The sequence below is a fragment of the Rattus rattus genome, unplaced genomic scaffold (genome assembly GCF_011064425.1).
Source record: "Rattus rattus isolate New Zealand unplaced genomic scaffold, Rrattus_CSIRO_v1 PGA_scaffold_19, whole genome shotgun sequence".
Taxonomy (NCBI): domain Eukaryota; kingdom Metazoa; phylum Chordata; class Mammalia; order Rodentia; family Muridae; genus Rattus; species Rattus rattus.
This window is the reverse complement of record NW_022651141.1, coordinates 20268-32602: the sequence shown is the minus strand read 5'-3', so window position 1 is coordinate 32602 and position 12335 is coordinate 20268. Positions and strand designations below refer to the sequence as shown.

General features: G+C 43.4%; 1 pseudogene; it reads left to right on the top strand.

The window, feature by feature from the left end:
* The first annotated feature begins 336 nt into the window (after positions 1 to 336).
* LOC116889635 lies at positions 337 to 8214 on the top strand (annotated as a pseudogene).
* The last annotated feature ends 4121 nt before the right edge of the window (positions 8215 to 12335 follow it).

The following is a 12335-nucleotide window of genomic DNA, read 5'->3' as shown; positions in this document are numbered from 1 at the left end:
GACTTTATTTTTGGGTCTCAGGGGCTATGTGAAAGCCTAAAACCTGGATGATGGAAGTTTTCTAAGTAACTAGGAAGGAACTTTGGCCTGGAGGAGGGCTTCTATGACATAAGCAGAGCCTGGATGATGTCACAGAGCACTGGGTGGAGGTTGTGCATCTCTTCCTCTTGGGGCACTAGACTCCCTTGAGATGGAGGTTCTCTATCTTCTGGCCCGGTTGTGAAAGCCAGTTCTGCTCCTGAACCCCTGATTGTTCAGGCTTTTGGTGCCTGACGGTTTCAAAAGACAGAATCTGGGCGCCAGGACATTATCTTCCGGTAAATATCGTTTATGAAGATGACTGGTACCCTTGCAGCCCAGAAAGCTAAAGTTTTCCCTCATTACAGCGAGTAACCGTGGTATGTTCTCCATGTCTTCCGTTTGAAAGCTGGGCAGATGGTCTAGAGCTAGTCAGTTTCAGTTTATTATCCTTTCTAACAATATCTGAATTCAAAATTCTACTAAAATGCAAAGCTCCACTCTGTACCTGTGAATTTTAGTGATTAATATTCTTTATTTGTTGTTGTTGATGTTGTTGTTTTTTTTTCTTTTTTTTCTGGAGCTGGGAGGACGATCCCAGGGCCTTGTGCCTTGCTAAGGCAAGTTCTCTACCTGAGCTAAATCCCAACCCCAGAATATTGCTTTCTCGTCACTGTTGTTGCCTAGACAACTTGTTGCTGTGAAACTCAGCAGCTTCGGAATAAACCTGGGGGCGGGTCAGGAGACACAATACATAAATCCAGTGGACTGGTGTGCTATGTCACTGGGCAAGATATTTGTGGATGTTGCCACATTGCTCCATAGTTGAGGGGAAGAGGGTGTGGCCACCCTTCTGGCTCCTTTGCCTACCTTTCTCTGTTCTGCTTAAAAGTGGGGACAGGGATACTTAATCCCACTGACCTAGCCATTCAGGAGGTTCTCGGCAGAGAGCAAGTGCATGGGGCTGAAGAAATGTGTCTGAATATATTTTGAGCTGTAGGGAACCATTTGATCATTTCCCTTTGAACTTTAGATTTTTTGATTTTTTGAAAAGGGTTTTCTGTGGGTAGCTTTGGCTGTTCTGGAGCTAACCCTGTATACCATGTTGACTTGATCTCGGGGTCTGCCTGCCTCTGCCTCTTAAAATTGCTGGAATCAAGGGGTGCTCCACCATTGCCCAGCCCTCCTATGTGAACTTCCGGTGTGACAAAATTGGATTCAGATGCTCAAACCTGTTTACCATACCCGCCTTCCTCCAACTACCAAAGTTCTCTTAGACAAGAGCCTTGGTCCATTGCCCTTCCCTCTTTTGTTCTTTTTGAAAGGCACTAATATGACAGAGACAACAGCATTGTGTCTGGTTTAAGCAGGCAAGCTCTTAAAAAACAGGCCATGGGCAAATGAAAACCTGAACACCACAGACGATAGCCACCAAAACAGTGGACCAGGGTGCCGTGACCTACCACACTAAGTCTGAAACCATGAAGAAGGATGTCTCAGGAGGATGAGCACACCATCCTTCAAGGAAGCAGAGGAAGAGGAGGCTTTCTCCCCAGGCCCTAAGGGAGAATATTGTGGGCTGCAGGAATTGTTCTGCGGATGGAAGGAGGTGATGAGCCCGTTACCCAATGGAAGGCCATGGATTTCTAGATCAACCAACAAATCCCTCTCTCTATCTGGTCAAGTATTTGCAGAATTGACTGTGTCTCACGGGACTTGAACTTCCTGGATGGGAGGAGGATTTTTAAATCTTAAGGTCTTACCTCACAAAGTAGTGTTTCCTCAAGTCAAAGCAGCCCATCTGCCAAAGTGCAATGGTAGGCCCGAGCTGTGGAGCATACTTTGAGGCAAAACATGGCTCAGGACAACTGGAGGGGTGGTTTCTAGCCCAGGTACCCATTCATGAAGGACTGGTTTTATCACCTACCAGAAAAGATCCAGTCCTATACATCTACCAACTCCTGGATGATTACAAGGAAGAGTAACCTCCGTATCATTTCAGAATACCTCAACAGAGGTGAAATCAAGGCCGTTGACAGCGACAGATTAACAGGTCACTATGCAGTACACCAGGTGATGGGTCCAAAAATGGCAAGGTCATTTTACCAAGTTCTAGCCAAGCCCTTCCATTGTACTTATCAAGTTTATTAGTGGCGTCCACATCCCTAGATCTATAATCTGGTGGGGAAAAGATCCATTAAGTTTAAATTCCCACAAAGTCAGAGGAACAGGAGATGGATAATTTATAGGTTGAAGAGGAAAAATGTTTGTTTTCTGTGTGTCAGATGCCAAAACTGACAACCTGATATCTTTTCCACTAAATTTTTTTTACTCTAGAAATTAAAATGTGTGATGTGATGTGTTGTGTGTGAACACTTTGGTGTGGAGTAGACGGGCTGTATTGGATGGAACATGAGAGGGAAGCAAAAGGTCAAGATGGTGAACAGAATTCTAATGTTACAGGCTAGGCTAAATCAAACAGGACTGAGCTTGTCTGGTCTTTAGGAAGGAGAAAAAGACCTGGAGATGGGGCTTAGAGGAACAGGGATGGCAGCGAGAAAGAAAGATGGATGTTTGGGAAGCAGTGAAGAGGATCCAGAAATAGATGAATCTCTGAGGTGAAAGATTGAGGGATAAACAGACAGTTGGGAAAGAGTGGCAGGTAACAGGAGGTGGTCTTAGAACTAAAGGCTAAACTCAATGAAACTGATCCAAAGCAGACTCGAATCAGAGATGATCTGTTTTTGTTTGATTCATGAAACCTAAAACCTATTTTCTCATCTGTAGACCTCTATTATTTTTAGTGTGCGGGTGGGGGCAGGGCATGAATACAGGGAGACCACAGAGACAAGAATAGTCAGTTCACCTGGACCTGGAATTAAAAGGTGTTTGGTAGCCATTGAAATGATCTCAAGAACCAAATCCAAGTGCTCTTTCAAAAGCAGACGAGCTCTTGATCCAGTGGTCATCTCTCAGGCCCTAAAGTCTTCTTTTAAATAAATCCAACCTCCACATGAAGAGAAGAGCCAAGGATGACCCTACGAAAGATCAACATTGATGGTGATGTGGAAGAAAGACTAAAGAAAAAATGAGGGTGTAGAGGAAACTGAGGGACAAAGGAATTCAAGATGGAGTTCTCAAAAAGTGGCAGGAACACAGGAAGAACAGAAAGGTCTAGAATGAGTTGAACTTAGGCCACAGACATATTTGTCTCTTTGGTTCCTTAAGAACAGCCAACCCATCACTATAGAGTATGTTGGGTGGTGCTTCCCAGAAGGACATTTTGACGAAGATAACTCAAAAGTAGGAATGCCAAACTAAGTTTATATATATTGTTTCCCGAAAGTATAATAAAGTCTATTTTTTTGAATGATCAGTAAAAAGTAACTTCAAAGAGAAGATGAGGATGCCATGAGCTTCTTTCAGGTGTTATCTGGATCCTGTGTTTAGCTTCCCTGAGCACTGTTTGCCTCTATTGCATCCTGTAATATTTTTTGAGGTCTCTGCTCAATGCCCCTAGATGACCACAAAGAGCTCCTGCACTGGCTTGTCTTGCCTGGCTCTCCTTTGACTGGATCGCTTCCTACACACCTGAGGGCCGTTTTACCCTATCTAGCCCCAGGAGGTTCCCGTCTTTTACTCACATGTAAGCTTATCCTCAGAAAACTCTTGATGGTGCCTCCAATGCAGAGGTGCTGAGCTCTTTCCTATGCCATTTGCCGTGACTTTCAAATGCTTGGCAGTTCCTGACCATGTAGCTCTCTCCTCCTGAGAAGCCCCTGTGCACTACATGGGGTCACCCTGAGCCACATCTACACTCCTAGTGTTTCTTTGTAGGCAACCTTATCATGGACTCAATCATTGCTGTTTCTTCTCTCAAGAATAAGTTTCTCACTGCAGGACTTGAAAATACTTTCTATTGTTGATTAATTCTGCTATTTGGGGGTTTTTATACTGGCTGGTTGTCTGAAGGCTTCATTGCTGCAAAAAGACACCATCACCAAGGCATCTTATGAGGGACAACATTTAATTAGGGTTGACTTACAGGGTCAGAAGTTCAGTCTATTTTTCATGCATGGGAAGCATGGAAAGCGTCCGACAGACATGGTGTTGGAGAAGAAGCGCCATAACCCCAATGTGATATACTTTCTTCTCCAGAAAGGCCACATTTACTCCACAAAGGCCACACCTCCATGCCACACTTCCATGGGACAATCACATTCTAACTACCACCCTGATTTTATGCCAACTTGATACAAGCTAGAGTCATTAGAGAGGAGGGCTCCTCAGTTGAGAAAATGCCTCCATAAGATCCAGCTGTAGGGCATTTACTCAGTGATTGGTGGGAGAGTGTCCAACCCACTGTGAGCGTCACCATTCCTAGGCTGGTGGTCCTGGGTTTTACAAGAAAGCAAGCTAAAGCAAGACATGAGGAACAAGACAGTATGGCAGTGCCACTCCATAACCCCTGCCCTCAGGTCCTGCCACCAGGATCCTGTCCTGTTTGAGTTCCTGTCCCAACATCCTTTGCTCATGAGCAGCAATGTAGAAGTGTAAGCTGCATAAACCTTTCCTCCCTAACTTGCACTTTGGTCACAGTGTTTCCTTACAACAATAGAAACCCTAAGTAAGACAATTTCTTATAGAAACAGTGCGTCTAGTAGAGCCACAGATGCTTACCTCATAACCACAAATAGAAATGTAAAAACACTTTATTTTATTTAAAGTTAAGACTTCCTCATTTATTGACTTTTAACTTTTTATTTTTCTTCTTTCTCACTGTGATGAATACCATGATGAAAACTAACTTTGGGGAGGGTGGAACGGGGTGGGTGGGAGGAAAAGCATCTTCATAGAAGCATGGGGAGAGGGATATGGGAGAACCAGGAAAGGAGATAACATGTGTGTGATGCCTATGATAGCCGAACAGTGAGTTTTGGGTTCAGTAAGAGACTTTGTCTCAAAACTAAGAAAGAGGAAGTTGAATGAAAGAGTTGTGCAGGGTCTCCTCTGTTCTCCTCATGCACATACACAGAAATATGTCTAAACATACCATACACACATAAACACAACACACACACACACACACACACACACACATACACTCCCACAGCTACGTGGGACAAAACTCAAAATTTGAATTTAGGATTTAGGTTGTCTTTTGGGTGTCTGATCACACCTTTCCTTCCATAAATTTCACTTGGGAAAGTATATCGAAGGCATGCAAGTCACATACATTTCCCATCAACATGAGACCACTTTTCTCCCCAATATATATTTTTTGATTCATGTTAGAAGTCCATAGACCCAAGATTACAGCTGCCTGAAAGGAAGACCTGAATAATTGGCTAAATTTTGCATTCAGGGCCAAGGCCCTATGATGTTATGCAATGCGGAATGTGATCCATAGAACGGAGATGTTCTCCATGCCTCACAGTGTCCCTGACTCCCACCAAGGGCTGCTGAGAATAAGTATACAAAAATAGACTCTAAGATAGTTACATGTGGTACTCTCCTTGATTGTATTTATCAATGACATGAAGATTGTTCCTCACAAAGAGAATAGATCATAAAGGGTCTATGTTGACCATGGCCACAACAGGTTCGTTTCAGGGTCCATGCCCTTCTCCAGGCTCTGTGGTTGGAGCCAAGAGAACCCTACAGGGCTCATTGAAAGCACTGACTCTAATCACATAGCCCCCTGATATGAAAGAGACATATTTATTCTTCTTTTTTATTTGCTATGACAAAATACAAAAAAAACTTAGAAGACAATTGCTTGTTGACAGGGTCTGATATGGATGTTTTTTCCTGAAAACTCCGCCCAAATTCCTGATGATACAGTGAAGAGATGTTTTACAACAAATCATTAGACTGACACTCAATTTAATGGGGGAGGGATTTAAAAAATGGACTGGAGGAGCTGATGGGCGTTTGCAAGCCCCATTAGAGCAACAATGTCAACCAGCAGACCCTACAGAGCTCCCAAGAGACTAAACCACCAAGTGGATTTGTACATGGAGGTCCCCATGGCTCCAGCCACATATATAGCAGGTGATGGCATTGTCTGTCATCAATAGGAGGAAGTCCTTGGTCCTGTGAAGCTCATTTCTCAATGAGAATCAGAGGGTGTTGAGATGAGTGGGTGGGATGAAAAGCACCATCACTGAAGCAGGGGAGAGAGAATGGAGGAAGGAGATGCAGGAAAGGGATTACATTTGAAATTTAAATACATAAAATTCCAATAAAAAAAAGACAGGAAGTGTTTATTTTGACCCATTGTTTTGACTGGTGTATGCCCTCATTTGGTGAACAGTAATACGTCATGATAACAGGCTTTGCACCTAGCATCAGTTGGATGGTAATATACTGTATGAGAACAGCACCATGCTAATAAGATAACTCTGTGATCCACTTCAATCACTGAGGGGACAATTAGCACTTCTACCTCAGCCTGCTGTCTCTGCTGAAGCGCACACTTGTGTGTCCACTGTCCTATTCACGAGAGCTGTACAAAGTGAGCGCTTTTGCTGCAGAATGATCCTGAGTGTCCGCGTGCATTCTTGCTGGCGAGAGGAGATAGTGCTGGACTACTTGGTGCTGAAACCCAAAATGCCTCGCTGCATCGCGGCACTGAGAGAGCTCCTCTTCTCACAGAGTGGATGCAGAGGCCTTTGACGAAGGTAAAGCTCTGTCAGGCATGCTTTGGTGCTTGATCTTCTCTCATCTCTCTCTCGCATTAGAAGGTGCAGTTGAGCTCTTATTGTTTTTGGAAGCTGCTCAATCTTTTGGTTTTTCACGATTTTGCAGCTGCGCTGAGAGCAGTGGGATATCGTGCCTGAAAGCTGAAAACTGCTACGTAACATGTGGATATAGGACAAAGGCATTGAAGGAGTTTGGGACAACATTCAGGGAAGCAGAAACTAACGTAATTTAGAAGCCCTTAAGAAGGAAAGGTTTGCAAGAAAAGAGGGCCAGCTTCAGGACTGTAAGATCAAGAAAAGAGATAGGGAAAAGGATGCCCCTAGGAGAGAAACAGGAAGAGAAAACCCGAACAAAGTAAAGCCTTTATCTGTTAGAAGTTAGAGTCTTTGGGCCTAGATAGTTCGAACCACAGACAGAAAGCAGCCTCTCTGAGGGAAGAGGATTTAGAAGATGAGGCAGCTTACTGTAAAAGAAAAGATACCACACAGATGAAGGATGACCGAGCCCTAACAGCTTGGGTAAAAAAAACAGAGGAGAAAGTGGGAGGTGGAAACCATCGGTTTCCAGCCTATAAACAGAGCCCTCCACCTCATGTAAAAATTTCCTCAGATTCTTCCTTACTAAAGAGGAACAAAAAAAGATTCATGAGTATTTCCAGTGTTTCAGGCTGTTGATGGAGGGAGGTGTTGTGACAGTAGAATATATCACGGGCAACAACTTGCTAATTTGCTCTGTAACTCTGGAGTTGGTGCCAATTCCACTATATCTCAAGTCAGGAGAGCTTGCCACTCGCCAAGACTCCCAGGAGCTGGCAGGCAACAGTGAGCTCGCACACACTAATATGAGACATATATGTGGAATGGGCAGGCGTGCGTGTGGCTATGGTAACCTCTAAGGCGCGAAGCTGAAAATCAGTACGCCCACCACGCTGAAAGCGATCAAGAAAAGTGGACACTCGATCTGCTATGAGGACCAAGGAAACTGTTATGCTGTAATCGAAGCAAATTACAATTAGAGCTAACAGCATGTCTCAAATGTCTGCTAAAAGCCATTAAGGCATGGAAAGGCACTTTCCAGGAAGAGGAGAGTCTGAGACACACCTAACATTACACAAAGGCCCCAGGGGCGTCACTCGAGACTCGTGGCTGGGATGGGAGAGTCAAAAATTGCAGGATCTGGAGACCCTGAACAAGCCAATGCTTTTGGTGGAACAGTTGGTCTGTGAGGCAAGCCGCACAGGAGCCCTGGAAGCGTAGCTATTTCACACCTAGAGAAAACGAGCAAAGTGTCACAGGACTGGCTGAGTTTGCTGCTGGGAATCGTGGAAGTCCACCCACTAATGCGGCCTCACGTGGCTGCCGCACTTCCAACAGGGCCAAAAAGCGCTCATGCACTGGGGATAGCAAGCTCTGCTATAACCAGCGCAAACCAGGACGTTTAAAAGGTTACCAGGCCCTCACAAAGAGAGAGCACCATAGGACTGTGTACTAAGTGTGGGGAAAAGGCTATCTGCTGGGCCGATGAGATGCGGCTCGAGTTAGGAGATATCAGAGGCAGATTTATTTCAGCCGGACTCTGCAGACGAAGGAAAACCAAAATGCTCTCAGCTTCAGGTATCCGGAGGCTCCAAGTCTCAGGCACGCCTATGACTCAGCTGCAACTTAAGCAGACACCACGGTCACTCTGAAAGGAGCTACTGAAGAGCTCAGCAGGGTGGGTCCTCCATTTCACCATAATTCATGCCTAATGCCAGATGAGTGTAAAACATGTCCCACCTGGCCCCGGCCCCCTACCCATGGGAAAAGTCAACTCATTTTGGTTCAATCCTCTTTAATCTTAAAGGACTTATTTTTACCCTGGAATAATAGATCAAGATTACTTGGGAGGCTTAAGTTCTCTCTTGCCCTCAGGCGTTTTTCATCTCCTCGGGTGACAAGGGTTTGCTCAGTTAGTTATCCTTCTCAAAGTTCCACATGATCATTTCTTTCATCCAGGTCCCCTAGAGACACAGGAAGCTTGGCTCCTCATAGGACTGATTCTGCCCTGTTAATAATGGACCTTAGTTCAGACCCTCTTTAGAGTTGAATATAGAAGGAAAAGAGTTTTAGGGAGAATTTTAGATACAGGGCTGATAAGAGTATTCTCTCCCTCAGCTGGTGGCCTAAGGTGTGGCCACCTGTGTTCAATTATCCCATTCCTTGGAGGACTGGGGTGAGGCCAGCCCATCAGTTCCACAATCCTTGATCTGGCATGCTCGAGGCGAGCCAGTATCAGGAAAGGTTCATTCTTATGCTGTCCTCTCTCTTCTCTCTCTTCAACCTTTGGGGAGGGATCTCTTACAGGTCTAGAACAACATTAATGACCGTGTTCTCAAAAAACGGTTGCGGGATGTGAAGAATGGGTATAAGGAAGGGAGGGGCTAGGAGAAGCAAAGAACGAGTAAACCGGTCCCCCAAGAGAGTGACCCCAGGAAGACAGGGCCTGGGGTTTCCCTGAGGGGACATTGGCTGGATTTCTGCCATCTCTCATGGAAACCATTTGGAACATCATTATAGCTCTATCTTCTGAAGTCGGAAGCATCCACAAAGCTGGTTAATGACACAATTTGACAAACTTGAGGGGTCAGGTATGTGTGCTCTGTGTGTGTGTGTGTGTGTGTGTGTGTGTGTGTGTGTGTGTACATACATGCACGTACAATGTACAATGTAGGGACAAATCCATTTTCTCTTCTACCTTCTTATTCATTAGTAGCATTTCCTCAGTCAAACCCAGAGTTCACAATATGACCCCTTAATCTGGACATCTGGCTCTGGGATCTGCCCTATCTCCACCCTCCCCTGGACTGGGATTCTATGTGGACCAAAGCCTACCATCATTTACCCCCTGAGACCTGAGCCATCTCAGCTGCTAAGGTTCAAACGTCCTGATGTTGGACCCATCTCCTTTACTTTCTTTTCTTATTCATTTTTTTTTTATTGGTCATTCAGAACCAATTACAGGTATGCTGGCTCACTCAAACAATACTCTGCAAATCCCTCCCACACAAATATTGTCCTAATAGGAGGGAGGAGACAGCTGCTGATTCTCTGTTCTCTAAAGCCTTACCTTAACAGATGAGGTTAAAGGATGGGATTATCCTAGTGTGTGATTGTATTGGATGCTGTTGTTTAATATTGAGGGAGGCTGGCAGGTGGGGCCCGCTGAGTCAGATATAATAACAGATTCAAAGCTGAGGTGTGGTAGTGCATACCTATATTCTCCAATGCTCACGAAGATCTCACAAGTTCAAATCCAGCCTGAGCTACATGGCTAAGTCAAAGACAGCCTGGGCTGCGGCATCATGAATTCCAAGGCCGGCTACAGGTTACAGTGTAAGTCCATGGCCAGCCTTGCAGCTACATAGTAAGTCAAGGATGAAACCTGGGCTACATAAAGTCAAAGGGTCCAGCTTGGCCTACTTACATGACTCTTCTCAAACAACAACAAGGTTTTTTTTCCTTTTGATTTCTGTCTCTCCTAATTCCTCTACACTGATACAGTTCTTTAGTTTAGCCAGGTGTGGGGAGAACTTTCATCATGTCTGATGGTCCAGGATCTCTCAACGGCACAGAAAGCAAACAGTGCAACAAACAAGTCTGTTTCGATCTTTGCAGAAAAAATATGCACAGCTGAAGTGCTGTCTGAAGAAATAGTTTCTAAGATGGAACCAAAGCCTGCCTCGAGACTGGCCTTGGATCTTGTGCTAGTTTCCTCGTGATAAAAAACAATGATGTTTCTCAACCAGAGTCTGTGTTTGGAGAAAACAATGCTGTGCTTCCATTTCAACACTGCATAATCTCCATATGGCAACCTGGAAATCTTGTCTGATATTAAACAGATTAGTTGGTTAGTGCTCACTGTCATTAAAAGGTTTTAAACAATGAATAATTTTTTTTTTTAAATTTTTGTTTTTGGTACCAGATTCAGTGTTCTGCATAAACTCTAAAACAAGGCAATTTCTTTCTTTTTTTTTTTAAATCTCCAAAGAGAATGGACCTTTTTTTTTTCTTTTTAGGTTTAATCGAGAAGAAAAAATACCATTCTTTGTTTTAAAAAAGAAAACAAATTGTGTTTAATTGGCTTTTTTTTTTTAATTTCTTATTTTTTAGTGTTTTGGGGTCCTTTTATAATTATTTTTTAATTTGAATGAATTATTTTCTTATTTTCTTATAGATAAAAAATTTGATTGCTAGTCTTTATTTCTAATCTAAATTAGTATTTTTAATAAAGTTTCCTCTTAAGACCTTCATGATTATGTCTCACACATATTGATAGTAGTTTCCATCTTCTTTTTCTACTGTTACATAGTTTCATTATATCTTGACATTGTATTACTTTGCATTGTAATTTAATGTTTCTGGACTGGAAACATCTATTGTCTACTTGCATTGAAGAATTCTATTTTATTTTTATTGTGTTAGCAGAACACATCGAGGGGATGGAATGCAACTCAGTGGATAAGTCTCACTATGCTCTCACACAGCTCTGGGGTCCACAGTCCCTCATGAGCCTGGTGTGGTGGTACATGCCCATAGTCCCATTACCGGGAGGAGAACCAGGAATTCAAATTCACCCTTCAGTGCATATGTGGTGTTTTTGAGGCCAGCCTGGGCTACATGAAACCTGTATAAATATGTCCCCAAGACATCTTTTCTTGGGCATTTGCCACTATTTGTTCTGTGGTTTTTGAGTGTCTGAATAGTCAGGGTACTTGAGAAGGAAAAGAACATCCTGGTGATAGTAGGGACGACATTCAAACATTAGCTGGTGAAACCATCTCATCCTAGCTGGTTTTTCTGCCTTCTTTCTGTTGCTAATGGGCTGATCCATGTCCACAGCTCCACTCTCATAGTGCCCTGGCTTTCCTTTTTAGCTGTACCTTTTTATTCTTTGCTTCCTGCTGAGGGGCTGTAGTGATGGAGTAGTTTCTCTATTTGACACAAAAAACACTCTTTTCTGTTTTATTTTGACACTAGTTTTAATATGTGCTGGGATAAAACCAGGCATTGAACTCTGGCTCCTTCTCTTTTAAATTTTTTTTAAATTTTTTTAAATTTATCTAATGTGTATGTGTGTGTTCATGTGTGTGTGTATATATGTGTGTGTGGGGGGGGTGGTTGACCAAAGATTTCATCAGATTCTCTGAAGCCCTGGTCCTCTGCAAGAGCAACCAGTGTTCCTAAGCAGTGAACCATCTCCCCAGCCCCTTCTCCCTGCTCTAAACTCCACTTCATTTTTCATCTTGCCCAGACATGTCTTTAATTATTACTCTTTTAGTGTTTTGTTATAATTCAGTGAGTTCTATTCAATTTTTTCTCTTGTTTCTTGCTTTGTTACCTCCACCAAGATTATGTTTACTTTTTATTTTGAAGTTTCTAATTAATGACGCAGCGAATCTGGCTTTAATTGATGACAATTCTGACAATGGTTTTTCTTGGTTTCACGAAACTAGCCGTTTTCTCCTCTGCTTTTCATTTAGGGGGATGTTCATGGTGTGACGTGTTTCCATTTTGACATCATTTTGTCTGAATGTCAACAATCCCTGACACCTAATGGGTTGATGGCTATTTATC